Source organism: Leucopleurus acutus (assembly GCF_964270905.1).
Source record: "Leucopleurus acutus genome assembly, chromosome: 4".
Taxonomy (NCBI): Eukaryota; Metazoa; Chordata; class Mammalia; order Artiodactyla; family Delphinidae; genus Leucopleurus; species Leucopleurus acutus.
In genome coordinates this window covers 127,357,238-127,372,735 of record NC_139146.1, presented here as the reverse complement: position 1 = coordinate 127,372,735, position 15,498 = coordinate 127,357,238, and the positions used below count along the sequence as shown (strand labels likewise).

General features: G+C 45.0%; 1 protein-coding gene and 1 pseudogene across 6 annotated transcripts in view; one reads left to right on the top strand and one right to left on the bottom strand.

The window, feature by feature from the left end:
• The window catches only part of SH3D19 (SH3 domain containing 19), a 181,550-nt gene that overhangs the window by 128,877 nt on the left and 37,175 nt on the right, over positions 1-15,498 (bottom strand). The window lies entirely within an intron of this gene.
• LOC309960746 (brain-specific serine protease 4-like) lies at positions 6,783-11,586 on the top strand (annotated as a pseudogene). Its single transcript has 5 exons — positions 6,783-6,847; positions 7,091-7,255; positions 8,757-9,031; positions 10,119-10,281; positions 10,479-11,586. The product of its transcript is annotated as a brain-specific serine protease 4-like (transcript).

Genomic DNA, 15,498 nt, shown 5'->3' with positions numbered 1-15,498 from the left:
ATAATCCAGTCAGGAGATATTTAGATCTAAGATTAGCAAAACTTCTTTGAGCATCAAGAATTTCTTCCAATGATAAAAATCAACAGAAAATAGACTCCTGGAGAAGTTGAAAGAGCACTGACTTTGGAACCATAAACATGGGTTGAAATCTATCTTGGTCCTCACTCTGAAGGACTCAGGGAAAGTGAAAGGAGAGCCACGGATCTCTGCGTGCTCCTGATAAGCCTAACATTCACTGCCTTTCCAGCATAATCCACCTTTAGGACTAACTGATCTTTTCACCCAGCCTCAGATGCTACTTCTGTGGTCCTCCCTGGCCTCGGAATCACCCAGAACTGCACCCTCTCCATGATCTCAATGTTAAGCATCTCACCTTCCCAGAACATTAATTATCTCTCTTCCACTCCCTATAGCAAAAATGCCAATTCCACTATTTTTCAACACCATTAGGATTTATAATCCACTGATTTTTACCTTGCTTTACTCTCTGCACACCACCTCCCTCATTCCTTACTTCCCTCCTTTCCAGCTGAAGTTCCTGATTTATCATTATAATCACTCCCTTCTCCCTCCCTCTTCACCACATGCTCGTCAGAAATCCTCAACCCGGTTACAGTCAACCTTCTGCCCTCTCTATGCCTCCACCCATGTTACTGAACACTGCTTGTGAACACACAACTATGCCAATTTCACTTCCTATTCAAGTGGATCCTTTCTGTGCTCAGCAGTCACACTACTATTTCTCTGGTCCATTCATCTCCCACACTCAGTTCACTCCTTCTTAAGCCCTCGACACCTCCCTTCCCATCCTCCGCAGATGATGTCTTTCCTAGTTCACTGAGGAAATGAAAGCCATCAGCAGATGACTTCTACAACCACATCGCCCACCAGCTGGCATCTGTGCCCACATGCTTGCTTGTGCTCTTGTAGGAAAGACCAGTCTGTGCTCCAATCTAAGCATCCTCACCCCCAACTAGTGAGTTAGGCTCCGTCCCCTCCTGTCTGTCAAGGACACCACTTCAGTAATTCTCTCACTTTCTCTCCTGCATCATCAATTTCCCCCTCTTTCCTGGATAATTCCATCAGCACACAAACAATGATGTAATTTCCCTCATCTTAAAACAAAACAACTAAAAACTCTGCACCACCCAGGTTCTTCTGCCAGCTGTGTCTCTACTTCCTTTAATAGCAAACCTGCTCTTAAAAATTGCCAATATTTGCTGTCTCCAATCACTCTCCTCTTTCTCTTGAATCCATTTCACGATACCAAATCCAACGGTAGGTTCTTCATGGTTTGCAGCATTTGGCAGCCAATCACTTCTTCCTTCTTGAAATACTTTCTCTACATACTTGGCTTCCAGAATACTTCTGTCAGTTCTCTGCCTTCCTCTCTGCTTTCCTCTCAGTCTCTTATTGCTTCCTGCTTATTTCATCCCAACTTTGGTGTGATCAGTCCTTAAAACTCACAGAGGGTTTTATTTATATTCACTCCCTAGGTGACCTTATCTCATCTCTTGGCTTTAAATACTATGACATGCTGACAGCACCCTAATCTAGCCCTTCAGTTTGTGGAATCTCCTCATTCCAGAATGGTATATTCAACTGCCTAGAGGACATCTCCAGTTGGATATCTATCAAGCATCTTTTTTTTTTTTAATATTTTATTTATTTATTTTTGGTTGTGTTGGGCCTTAGTTGCAGCACTCAGGATCTCCGTTGCGGCATGCGGGACCTTTCGTTGCGGCGTGCAAGCTCTTCCTTGCGGTGTGTGGGCTTCTCCCTAGTTGTGGTGGGTGGGCTCCAGAGCGCATGGGCTCTGTAGTTTGCGGCACGTGGGCTCTCTACGTGTAGTTTGAGACATGTGGGCTCAGTAGTTGCGGCACACGGGCTTAGCTGCCCCGCGGCATGTGGGATCTTAGTTCCCTGACCAGGGATCGAACCCACGTCCCCTGCATTGGAAGGCGGATTCTTAACCACTGGACCACCAGGGAAGTCCCTATCAAACATCTTAAACTTAACATGCCTATGAATGAACTTCTTGTCTACCCCTCAACAACAACCTCCCCCTACTGTGCACCCCATCTCAGTAAATGGATAGCCTACACTTCTGGGGGCTCAGGCCAAAAACCTTGGAGTCATTATTGACTCCTACCCACAACCAATCCATCAGCAGGTCCCATTTGCTCTGCCTTTAAAATGCAACCAGATCTGCCACTTCTTAACCACTTCTGTCTCAATGGCCCTGGTCCAAAGCCACCATCACCTCCTGCCCAAATGACTGCAATAGTTTTCTGACTGGTCTCCCTGCTTCTACCCCTGACCATTCTCAATCCAGTAGCCAATGGGATCCATTTAAAACTTTAAGTCAGGTCAAAATGTTGCCCTTCCAGGAATGTACAGTGGAGAAAGGACAGCCTCTTCAATAAGTGGTGCTGGGAAAACTGGACAGGTACATGTAAAAGTATGAGATTAGATCACTCCCTAACACCATACACAAAAATAAGCTCAAAATGGATTAAAGACCTAAATGTAAGGCCAGAAACTATCAAACTCTTAGAGGAAAACATAGGCAGAACACTCTATGACATAAATCACAGCAAGATCCTTTCTGACCCACCTCCTAGAGTAATGGAAATAAAAACAAAAATAAACAAATGGGACCTAATGAAACTTCAAAGCTTTTGCACAGCAAAGGAAACCATAAACAAGACCAAAAGACAACCTTCAGAATGGGAGAAAATATTTGCAAATGAAGCAACCGACAAAGGATTAATCTCCAAAATTTACAAGCAGCTCATGCAGCTCAATAACAAAAAAACAAACAACCCAATCCAAAAATGGGCAGAAGACCTAAATAGACATTTCTCCAAAGAAGATATACAGACTGCCAACAAACACATGAAAGAATGCTCAACATCATTAATCATTAGAGAAATGCAAATCAAAACTACAATGAGATATCATCTCACACCAGTCAGAATGGCCATCATCAAAACGTCTAGAAACAATAAATGCCGGAGAGGGTGTGGAGAAAAGGGAACACTCTTGCACTGCTGGTGGGAATGTGAATTGGTTCAGCCACTATGGAGAACAGTATGGAGGTTCCTTAAAAAACTACAAATAGAACTACCATATGACCCAGCAATCCCACTACTGGGCATATACCCTGAGAAAACCAAAATTCAAAAAGAGTCATGTACCAAAATGTTCACTGCAGCTCTATTTACAATAGCCCGGAGATGGAAACAACCTAAGTGCCCATCATCGGATGAATGGATAAAGAAGATGTGGCACATATATACAATGGAATATTACTCAGTCATAAAAAGAAACGAAATCTAGCTATTTGTAATGAGGTGGATAGACCTAGAGTCTGTCATACAGAGTGAAGTAAGTCAGAAAGAAAAAGACGAATACCGTATGCTAACACATATATATGGAATTTAAGAAAAAAAAAATGTCATGAAGAACCTAGGGGTAAGACAGGAATAAAGACGCAGACCTCCTAGAGAACGGACTTGAGGTTATGGGGAGGGGGAAAGGTGAGCTGTGACAGGGCGAGAGAGAGTCATGGACATATACACACTAACAAACGTAGTAAGGTAGATAGCTAGTGGGAAGCAGCCGCATGGCACAGGGATATTGGCTCGATGCTTTGTGACAGCCTGGAGGGGTGGGATAGGGAGGGTGGGAGGGAGGGAGACGCAAGAGGGAAGACATATGGGAACATATGTTCATGTATGACTGATTCACTTTGTTATAAAGCAGAAACTAACACACCATTGTAAAGCAATTATACCCCAATAAAGATGTTAAAAAAAAAAAAAATGTTGCCCTTCTACTTAGAACAGAAACCAAAGGCCTCACAGTAGCCTATGAGGGCCCATGTGGTCTGGCCTTTTTCCCTGTCTGACCTCATTTCCTATCACTGGAGCCCCTGGCCCACTCTGCTCTAGCTTCAGTGTTTCTCAAATATCCCAAACACACCCCTGCTCAGGAACCTTCTAAGTTATGCTCCGTGCTTCAACCCCTTTATCCCAGATAACCCTTTGGCTCACTGCCTCTCTTTCCTCAAATTCCTGCTTAGAAACCACCTCAGCGATGCCTCCCCTGACGGCTCTATTTAAAAGTGGTGCCCAGCCCAGCATCCCTACCCTGTTTTACTTTTCTCCAAAGAACCTGTCATAATCTGACCTAAAATTAGAATATAAGCTCCATGATGAAGGGCTTTTGCTATGTTGTCACCTGACTATTGTAGAACAGCACCTGGCATGGGCACTGAGAACATGACTGCTACATAAATGAGTGTTGACCCTGGACCTGGGAGGCTGCCAGAGCATGGAGGCAGATTTCTAGACAACAAATCAGAAGACTTAGATTTAAATCTGATTACTAGACTAGGAAATAGAAGCAACACCCAGCTTTGCTAGTGAACAGTATGATACAACTTGTTAAGTCATTTAACCTCCAAGAACCTCAGTTTCCTCAATTATAAAATAGAAATGAAAACATGCTTCTCTCACGGAGTCAATGTGTGGATGAAAATGTTATGCGAATGTAAAACACTGTCAAGCTTCTGTAACTGATCACGTTAAACTGTTTAGAATCAATTTAACATTTGTAGACACTAGTTCATTCTTTTTGTAAACCAAAAAAAAAAAAAACTTGAATTATAACAAAGATTTTAAACAGTCCTTCCTGCTCTAGAATTTTTAATTGTCTACACTATTAATTATACACATTAGTATCTTTTTTTTTTTTTTTTTTTTTTTCCTGTACGCGGGCCTCTCACTGTTGTGGCCTCTCCCGTTGCGGAGCACAGGCTCCGGACGCGCAGGCTCAGCGGCCATGGCTCACGGGCCCAGCCGCTCCGCGGCACGTGGGATCTTCCCGGACCGGGGCACGAACCCGTGTCCCCTGCATCGGCAGGCGGACTCAACCACTGTGCCACCAGGGAAGCCCTAATTATACACATTAGTATCTTAATACTGGTGTCTAACTTCTAGCCTCATGGCTATAATTATTTTTGTTTTCTATTCTGAGACCTTATCTATTCTCTTCTAAATAGGGACAGAAGAGACTTGGTATCTTGAGGTCTTTGGTACTTGCATTTGGCTCTGGAACTGCCCTTCCTACAGCCGACAACCAGGCAAAGCTGAGGTGGGATCTCACAGAGGCAGCAATAAGAGCCAGCTTCCTTAGGAAATAAAACATCACTAAAATGTCAAGACAGTCCAAAAGGTATCCAGAGAATGTGGACCCCACCGAAGCACAGCTGGCAAGAGAGGCATCTGAAAGCGGCAAGAGGCATCTTCTCTAAATTCTACTTTTATTTCAAATTACATAACGAGAAATATCAGTACTTCTTTTAAGTTAGTTTAGTTCTTCACAGAAATGACTTAATCGTGATTCAAAATGATGGCATCGCCATTCAGTGAGAGATAATGTAAAAAGCAAGAAATGTTTCTTAGTCACCCATAAATGTGCTTTTTATAATATTGTAACAAACTCATTGAATTAATTGCCAAGGGGGAAAAAGTTATCTCCTGACTAAAGAATATGGTTCCTATTATCAGATGATGTGAGCTATGTAGTTCACCTTTTTTTTTCCCACACCTTGATCTTGAAAGCTTCAAGTTAAATAAATTCTCGATTTCAGTAACTGTAATAATCCCATTCTCGATATTTGCAAGTATAAGCTCCCCCTTACTCCCACAGGCCTTCTAATCCCGTTCATTTTATGTACCCATGATGCCCTCCTGTGCCAAGCAACAGGCATGGAACGTTAGAGTCTCAATAGCTGTCTCATCATTGCCATGTTTTTAAAAACAGCAGCAACACTTGCTCAGCACTTAGGTTCCGTGTCTTGTCTAACTTTAAAAGTTCTTAAAACCAGTCTGCGGCGGAGCCAGGAAAGAGGCTCAACACTCTGGACCAGGACCAGGACCCAGCGCTCTGCCCTCGGGTCTCAGAGCCACCCGCCCCTCCTTTTGTAATGAACAGGGTACCAATCGTAAGGCAAAACCTCCAGGGTTACTTCCTTACTCCGCCTCTCTCAGACTAGACTGTCAGCTCCTGGGAGGCAGGCACCCCCATGATTCATGCCCCTTTATAGGTCCTGCTCTTTGTACACAATAAACATCCAATAAATATTCCCTGACTTAGGGAGGCAAGGAACCAGTTACAATAGGTAGAGATTGAAGCAGAAAAGGGAAAGTGAGAAAGCAGGACGTATTGGTCAGCTAACTGGCTGGCTTATTTCCTCTTTTTTATCTTCTCCTGTCAGTCCTGTAGCTGTTCTTGAGGCCCAGGACTCGGGGCAGCCCTCTGCACAGCCCTCCGTGACCCAAGCTCAGGGACCTGCCCTGGACTGTTCACCCTCGGCCGGGGGGCGGGGGAGAAGATGGGAGCAACTAGGGCAAGTCCCTGAGATGTGGCAGACGGGGCAGAGGGAGCCTGTGAGCCTGGCCTCGGGCCACACCAGGGTCTCTGCACTGCGTGAGCCCTACTCCTTCCAGCGCCCTCCCCCAACGGCCCCTCCTCCACCCGCAGGCAGGAAGCCCAGGCACCCTGCTCTGCCTCGGGCCCTAGCTCCGCCCCCTGGGTCCTGCAGCTGCACCCTGCAGTATCTGGGCTGGCCCGGGTGAGGACCAAAGGACAGGAGGGCGAGGCCGAGGACCAGCTAGGAGGTGAAGCTGGCCCTGCTCCTCTCCTCCCCGGCGGGCCTCGCCCTGGGAGCCTGAGTCCAGACGGCAGGAAGTGCTGGCTCTGAGGACAGAAACATGGGCCCTGCGGGCTGTGTCTTCCTGCTGCCCCTTCTGCTGGGGATCTCAGGTGAACCCCTGGGGTGAGGAGAGTCCTGGGAGGGGGCTGCACAGGGCCTGGGGTGTGGGCCGCCCTCGGCAATAAGAAGCCATCCTGGGTGTCCCCACGGTCCACCTTTCCTCTTCCTAGGCACAGATGACCAAAGAATCTCGTGAAGTCAAGTAAGGCACCCCAGCCAGGGCCAGCATGGGGGGGGGGGCGGGGGGATGGGGTGAAGGAGGAGGGAGGAGGGGACACCAGTGTGGGGAGGGGGCAGGCCTCCTAGGACTTTCTCCTCTTTGTCCGCGGCCTTATCTGGCACTGCCTCAGGCACGGAGGCCAACGTGGGGCAGTGGCCCTAGCAGGTCAGCAACCGCCAGGGCTTGTTTCACATCTGTGTGGCCACCCTCATCTGAAAGCAGTGGGTACTGACGGTGGCAAGCTGCTTCCGGTGAGTGCGGAGCCTTGCTTCGGGCAGACCCATCAGGGACGAGGGTGACTGGAGCTCCTGGGCTGAGGACAGAGAGCTGTTTACCTTGCATTGCCCGATACAGTATCTGTGCCTAAGAAGCGGGTCCAAATGTTTCCTGCCCTAGCTCTCAGTTCAATACGACTACTCTTAGACTTCGGGTATCTTTACGTTTGACAATCATCTTGACTGAAATGAGTGCCTAGAAAATGTCACACACACACACCCCACCCCCCATCTAATTCTTTACCCAAGGAGACATTCCCCAGGGGGAGCCACTCCCTCTACTGCATGCCCACATCCGCATACCACTCTGGGTGCACAGTTCTGAGCCCTCTTCACTCTCCCTAGGTGGCCTCATCTATTCCCATGGTTTAAAGTGTCGTAGATTTGTTAACATCGCCAGCTCCGAACTCTAATTCTGATGCATTTCCATTCAGATATCTCAATGGTATCTCAAAGATGATGTAATCAAAAGAGAACTACGATTCTACCACCAGCAATATTCCCAAACCTTCTCTCTCCCTTTCTTCCCATCTCATTCAACAACACAGCCAGTTGCTCAAGCCAGAAATATGAAGCCTCACTTTCCCTCACCCTTCATATTCACTGCACACACCAATTCTTCAGTTTTACTTCCACAGAATACTTTGACTCCAGCACAAATGTTCTGGACCACTGCAATACCAAAATAAGTTTTGCTACCTTCATACACGCAACAAAGTGATTTTTTTTTTAAGTCAGAGGCAGGATCGTGTCATTCCCCCCTTCCAATCCTCCAGTCGCTGCTCAAGCACCTAGAATAAAACCTATTAAGCTATGAATTGCCAGGTACCTGCTCATTTCCCTAACATCATCCCATTCTACTCCAGGTATACTTCAATTCCTAGAGACTTCCAAGCTCTTTCTTATGCTCAGCACCTTTGCATACGCTATTCCCTCTGGAATGCTCTTCCTTACAGCTCTACTCATGGCTGACTCCCACCTTGTGGGACTCAGTTGAAAAGTTACCTCTTCAACGAGACCTTCCCTGATCACCAATTCATAGGCTCTTCCCCCATCTTTTGCTCTCTACCTCAAAATTCTGTTTTCTTCATAAAATTTATCACAATTTAAAATTCTATACCTGTTTACTTGTGTGTTCTCTCTCTCCCTCCCTCCCTCTCCTCCACCCTCTCTCTTTCTCTCTCTCTCTCTCTCTCTCTCTCTCACACACACACACACACACACACACACACACACACACACACACACACACACACACACACACACACAATCCTTGAGACCAAAAGCCCTGTGAGGGCCAGATCATGTCTAAGTTTCATTTATATTTTCAGGAGATGCTCAGCACTTATTGAAGGAACATATGCTTAGGAAGAGCTAGATGAAAAATACAACCTCCAGAACTCTGGGCTCTGCTGTGACACTCCATGACAGAGTCACAAGAAATCCACGGTACTTGCTCTGCTCCTCTTCTTCTCAGGTCTAAGGACACCAGAAAATACAAGGTATTGGTGGGGTCACTTCAGGTCTCTGGTCACCAAGACTCCAAAACGACAATCATCTCCGTGTCCAGGATTATTCCCTACCCCAACTTCCAGAGAAATGCATCCAGCGCCATTGCTGTGGCAGAACTGGCCCACCTGCTTTCCTTTGGCCCCACTGTCCTGCCCATCTGCCTCCCATCATCAGCAGTCCAGCTGAAGAACTCAACCTCCTGCTGGGTGACTGGATGGGGCAATTCTGGGATATCCCAATGTGAGAATAAGTAGACTTTCTGAGCTCTGTTTCCTCCACTGACAGTCCCTCCCCCTACTCTCTATCCCACTCCTGGCACCAGATGTGGTGCGCTCTCACTCTCCGGAAATTAATCCGAGGTACTGCAGACTTCAGTTCTCCTCAACCCCCAGGTTTCCTCTGCCTCCTTCATACTTCTGCTACTGTAATTGCTTTGCTTATCTACATCTGCTTCTGCTCTTGTTTCACAATACTACTAAGACCTTAAAAGTGAAAAGGACAGGGCAATGAATTTAAGGAAAGTTGTCAGTTCTCCTGCGGCACCTGGGTAGAGTGTGTGCAGGTAGGTGGGTAGGGGGAAGCAGACACAAAGATGGATCCAGGAAAGTTAAGAGTGCTCAGCAGGTCCCAAGTCAGACTAGGAGAGTAGGGCTACATGTATCAATAGTCCTTTTTTTTAAAATTTTATTTATTTTTATTTTTGGCTGCCTTGGGTCTTCATCGCTGCATGCAGGCTTTCCTAGTTGCAGCGAGCGGGGGGTACTCTTGGTTGTGGTGCACAGGCTTCTCATTACGGCGGCTTCTCTTGTTGTAGAGCACGGCCTCTAGCCACGTGGGCTTCAGTAGTTGTGGCGCACGGGCTTAGTTGCTCCGCGGCATGTGGAATCTTCCCAGACCAGGGCTCGAACCCGTGTCTCCTGCATTGGCAGGCAGATTCTTCAAGACTGTGCCACCAGGGAAGCCCTCAATAGTCTTGATTCTTCTTAATCTATTAGATCCACCTTCTTATGTTCTATGGAATATAAAAATATATTCCAAAGCCAAACAACTTAATACTACATCTTTCATGATTTTAGGTTTTTCTGAATCAGAAGATTCTTCTGTTTTTTGTGGTACAGCAGGAGCAACTGCCATCAGTCTTGTTCAGACCCAGGGAACTCAGCCTTTAGACCATTTGCCAAACCAGAAATCAGACTGCTGCCTGTTATGGGGGCAGAAACTTGAAATCAGAGCTATCCCTGAAAATCAAAGGCATGAAAGCTATTTCCATAGCTGAAAGTTGCTTCCTAATTTTTTAAGACAATTTTGACTCTTTTTGACCTTACAGCTATGAAACCATCTTATACACTGAAGGAGCTAAAAGTGCCCCTCAGTGATCTCCAGACATGCAACAGCCGCTACAGAAAGAAAGCTTGTTGCACGGAGTTGAGCCCATCAGTGAAGCCGTGATCTGCTCCAGGCTCCCAGTGCGGCAGACAGATCAGTGCATAGTAAGAATCCATCCTATAGGCACCTTTCAGAGCCCTTCCATTCCCCAGTGTGCTTCCTCCATGTCTCGTAGCTTCGGGGTCCTTGCGTGAACCCAGGAGTGTCTGGACAGGCCCTAACTCCACTGCTCTTGGCTAAATTACTGGAGTCTCTCCCTTTGCCCCGTGCATGGCCCAGCCATCTTTCCTCTCTCCCCCAGGGCAGTAGAGGAGATCCCCTGATGTGTAAAGTGGAGGATTTCTGGGTCCTGGCAGGAGTGGTGAGCTGGGAATCAAACTGCATCGGAACCAATGAGCCTGGAGTATTTACAAACATCAGTTTCTGCAAGTCTTGGATTGAGAAGTCAGCCATCTCGCACGCTGACCTCAGGCCGGACTTCTCCGGGCTCTTCCCTGTTGTGCCTCTGCCTCTCATTTTCCCAGGGCTACCCTAACTGGATGAGGTCAGTATGGCCAAGGTGAAGTGGCAATTAAGAATGACGGAGAAAGTGGAAATTCTAGAAGTTGAGGATTTTGAGGAGAGGTTCCGAAGCTTCAGCAAGACAGATGCAGTTCTGCTACCTCTGGGTGCAGCCCCCAGGAGCCCAGTCTGCTTGCTGCCCTGTCTCCTGTAGGTCAACCTGGGAAGCAAGGTCCCCGGCATGAATAAAGTTTGCTTGGTTCTAACTATTACTTCTCATATTCACTTTTTTTTTTTTTTTATGAAACTGGAGTCAGGGTCTGGGGAAATACAGAAGCAAAGAACTTTAGGGCTGAAAGGGATCTGGAAATCACCTGACCCAACCAGTTCCTCACATTCTAAAGAAGAAGTAGCTAGGGTACAGAGAGGTTAACTAGTTTGCCCTTGGCTGAAGTCAAGATGAAAACCACCCAGTCCGGGACTAGACTGGGTTCTGAAGAAAAAGCAGGGACTCAGAAGATTAGGTTTCAGTTGAAGCACGCCAGGCAAAAGGAGCCTAGGGCAGTGTATTGGCTATCTATTGCTGTATAACAAATTACCCCAAAGCATAACGGCTGAAGATAGCAAATGTTTACTATCTCTTGGTGTCTGCGGGTCAGTAATCAGGGAGGGCCTAGCCAGGTAGTTCTGGCTCAGGGTCTTTCAAGAGGTTGCTGCTGTAAACTGTAGTCACCTCCAAGCTCAAATGGAAAGGACTTGCTTCAAGCTCACTCACACGGGCCTCTCTGCAGGGCTGCCTCAGGGCAGTTGGCTTCACCCAGGGTGAGTGATACAAGATAAAACAAGAGAGAATACCCCAGATGGAAGCTATAGTCTCTCTATAACTCAAAACGGACATCTCATTACTTCTATTGTATTCTATTCTTCAGAAGTGAGCTGATAAGAATCACTGAGGACATCTCAAAGGCTGCATTCTGTAAGGGCAATAAGGGAAGGGTCTGGATTAAGGAGCTGGGAGGCGAAAACTGACTGTGTTTAGTGGTCACAGATTAAGGAGAGGCATGGGGGCGGGTTTAAATTGAGGTTTTCAGGGAGAATGCCTTCGGAGTCTCCTGTTCACCCCACCCACTAAGAGCACTTCCTGGTTGTGCTCAGAGGTGCGCTGGGGTTAGGGAAGGTGTTTATTAGAGAGATATCCAACTTGCAATATCCTGTGACCAGAGAGGGGTCCAAGAACATGTCTCATATAAGAAACGTATGGCTGCTTTATCCCCATCCTTTTCCTGGGTCTGTGGTATACGTATACAAAGAGTAGTTAGGAACACGGGATCTGACGCTGGCCAGCAGTGAGTTAATTTATGGATTTCATAAGATACTGATTAAAATAATACAGGATGCTCTGTATTACTCAACAAATAAGAGTGAAAAATGATTAGAAGGAGTTTGGGCAAGATGGTGGAATGAACAGCAGCAAAATGATCATCCCTTGCTCAAATTACATTAAATACCAATAAAATCACTGTTTGAGAATGAAAATTTTCATTAATAACTGCAAAGATAAGATAATTACATAAAAATAAGGAAATTAAATCTGGGCCATTAAAAAGCTTCCCACACATACAAATAGTAAGAACTTTGAAAAAAATTAATTTTCCAAATGTAAAAATTATACAAAGTATAAGCAGGATTCAAAGATTGATTACAATTTATTCTCAAAGGAACACTGTTCATGTTAACAAGATCTACTCAGAATTTTTTTTTAGATGGCAACACTACAGAATTGGAAGCAAGGCATAATTGACACTGTGCAAATGCTTCGGCAAAAGAAGAGATAAACCTATTAAACATGTGAGATGCTAAATAAGTAAAAAACGATAAAAGAATGTGAGCAAAGAGGATGGATCCAGATACTAAAGCCAAGAAATCCAACAAAGAGATAACAGTAGGTTTTAGAATCATAAAATAAAATAGTTGGAAGGTACCTTACAAGTTATTTGCTATAACTCTCAGCTCAAGGCATGTTTGCTTGTTTCACAGACACGACGGATGATCTTACGCTTCTTAATATCATAGAACTGGAAAACTAACTATCTAACTAATTAACTAACTTTTGGTAATGGAGGAAAGGGAACTATTTTCACTACATGGCACTCTCCCACCACTTGCCCACCAGAATCCTCTAAAACTGAAACTTAACAAGTAAAGTATACGCAAAATGGGTGAGATGGAAGGAGATCGTTTTCTGTAGAAAGGATGCCCAAAATTTCAGTAAATACAGGTCTTATGTGTTTTAGGAGTAAGCTAAACTTGGAGATTTGGGTATAATCTCAAAGCAGCACACCAGGAACAAGATCATACCTGAGAATGCTTAAGTGTAATCAACAGTATTGGGCACTAAACTGAAGAAAAACGTCATTAGGAAAGGGAATGGTCAGCATGGAATCTAAGAAAGCAAAAGCCAGACAGCTCTGTGTTCATCAGACCCTAGGCTGTAAAGGAAGAGAGACTCTTGAGTCTGATGAATATAAACTTTGTATTTATTTAGAAAAACATGCTCTGTTAGGGAGAAGCACTGTTTCACCCAGTTTTTGTGAAGAAGGGATATTTCCTCCTAGTGAGTGAAATGCTTGTGGAGATTTGCCACTTCCACTTGTTCTGATCCGAAGACTCTTCAAACCACCACCCACCTACTAATTTGGTTTCCCTACTCAATATCGAGAAGGTGTGCTCTGGTTGGGAAAAATGCAAATTCCAAATGATAAAAATGAATAGTCCTCTTTGCAAATCAACATTCGTGTGCTCTGGTTGGGAAAAATGCAAATTCCAAATGATAAAAATGAATAGTCCTCTTTGCAAATCAACATTCTGGTTCATATACAAGTCTCTTAAATTTTAGTGAGTCAGTCCCTTGAATTTGATCTCTTCTAGGTGCTCTGACAAGAACTTCAGAAGCTAAAAAGTTAAGGGATGACTTCAGCCTAGTCATGCTGCCTGCCAAAGTGGATTCTCTGAGGGTCATGCCATCTTTATCTTACCTCTAACTATGGCAGGAACTTGTATTTACTTATGCCTTCTATCAGTTACTATGCGGGCCACTTAAAAATCATCTTATTTTGTCCTAACAACTCAAGAAGGTATTATTTATTCCACTTTTACAAATGAAAACACACACAAAAAAAAAAACAACTGAGGATCAGAGAGGTTAAGTGACTTGCCTAAGATCACACAGCTAATATTTGATTAAACAGATTTACCCTGGACTGTCTGACTCAAAAGATTTGGCTCTTTCCACTATACCAAATTACCTCCATTTACTGTTAGAAAGCTCTAATAAAAGATCTTCCTTATACAATGCCAAAATAACATCTGCCCTTTGGTTCTAGTTATCTGTACCTCTTATTATACTCCAGTCTCCATCTGTAATTATTTGAGTGCACACAGCTTTACTTCTTCTGAATAGATAAGAACAACCTTGAGAAGAGAAACTGCTGTCCTAGTCATCTTCTTGCTCTTCTAACAGCATCTATTAGAGTGTCGCAAACAAAGTATCAAATCTTATTTTCTAAATAACAAAATGAGAGCAATAGACTGTAGAAGGCTAGCTGTCAAAACGGAAAGGAAGAATTCATTTAGTATAAGTGAATAAACATACAAACATTTTATTTTAGTGATCAAAAGAACAGGACCAACTCTTGCCAAGGGGAACTAGTTAAAGGGCAGTAGGGCCCAAGGCCAGCAGGATGGAGTTCCGAGCAGGATGAGTCCCTGTGGAGAAGGGGAGTGCAGGGGAGGGAAACCGTAGACTGGACAACGAGGTGGAGAGCGACAGAGGAAGAAGGCTGTCTCTCAAAGGCTGTCCAGGCCTTGGCCCTGACATAACGGAGGCCAGGTATATGGACTAGTTCTAGGACATACTGGTTAGTGGAACTACAGCTGGACTAAAAGTTTCCTGTCCAAGTTCAAGAACGAAGACCAAACTGGATCTTTTAATAGAGGGCATAGGTGTCTGTTGCTGCTACACATGTGCTAGAGAAATCAATTATGCTTTTTTTTAAATGTTTTTTTATTGTGGTAAAAGTCACATAATAGAAAATATACTATTTTAACCATATTTAACTGTAGAGTTCAGTGGCACTAAGTACATTCACATTGTTGTGCAACTCTCTCCATCATCCATCTCCCGAATTTTTCACCTTCCTCAACTGAAACTCTGTCCCCATTAACACTAACTCCCCATTCCCCCTCCCCACCCCTGGCATCTACCAGTGTTTTTTCTTTTTTTCTTTTTTGTGGTACACAGGCCTCTCACTGTTGTGGCCTCTCCCGTTGCGGAGCACAGGCTCCGGACGCGCAGGCTCAGTGGCCATGGCTCACGGGCCCAGCCGCTCCGTGGCATGTGGGATCTTCCCGGACCGGGGCACGAACCCGTGTCCCCTGCATCAGCAGGTGGACTCTCAACCACTGCACCACCAGGGAAGCCCTACCAGTGTACTTTCTGACTCCATGAATTTGACTAGACTATCCTAGGTACCTCGTGTAAGTGGAATCAAACAGTGAGAAATTAGTTATTCTTTAGGAGAATTTTATAAAGAGATTTACTCATTTTATAAAGAGATTTATTCATTTTCAATTATTCATTTTCAGATCAATATAATAGATTGATCTGATGGATTGAATTAGAAAAGAGACAATGGAATCCATTTGCCCTTCTTAGAACTACAGATAAAAAGCTACAAAATTGGGGGACTTCCCTGGTGGTCCAGTGGTTAAGATGCCACTGCAGGAGGCGCAGGTTTGATCCCTGGCATGCAGGAACTAAG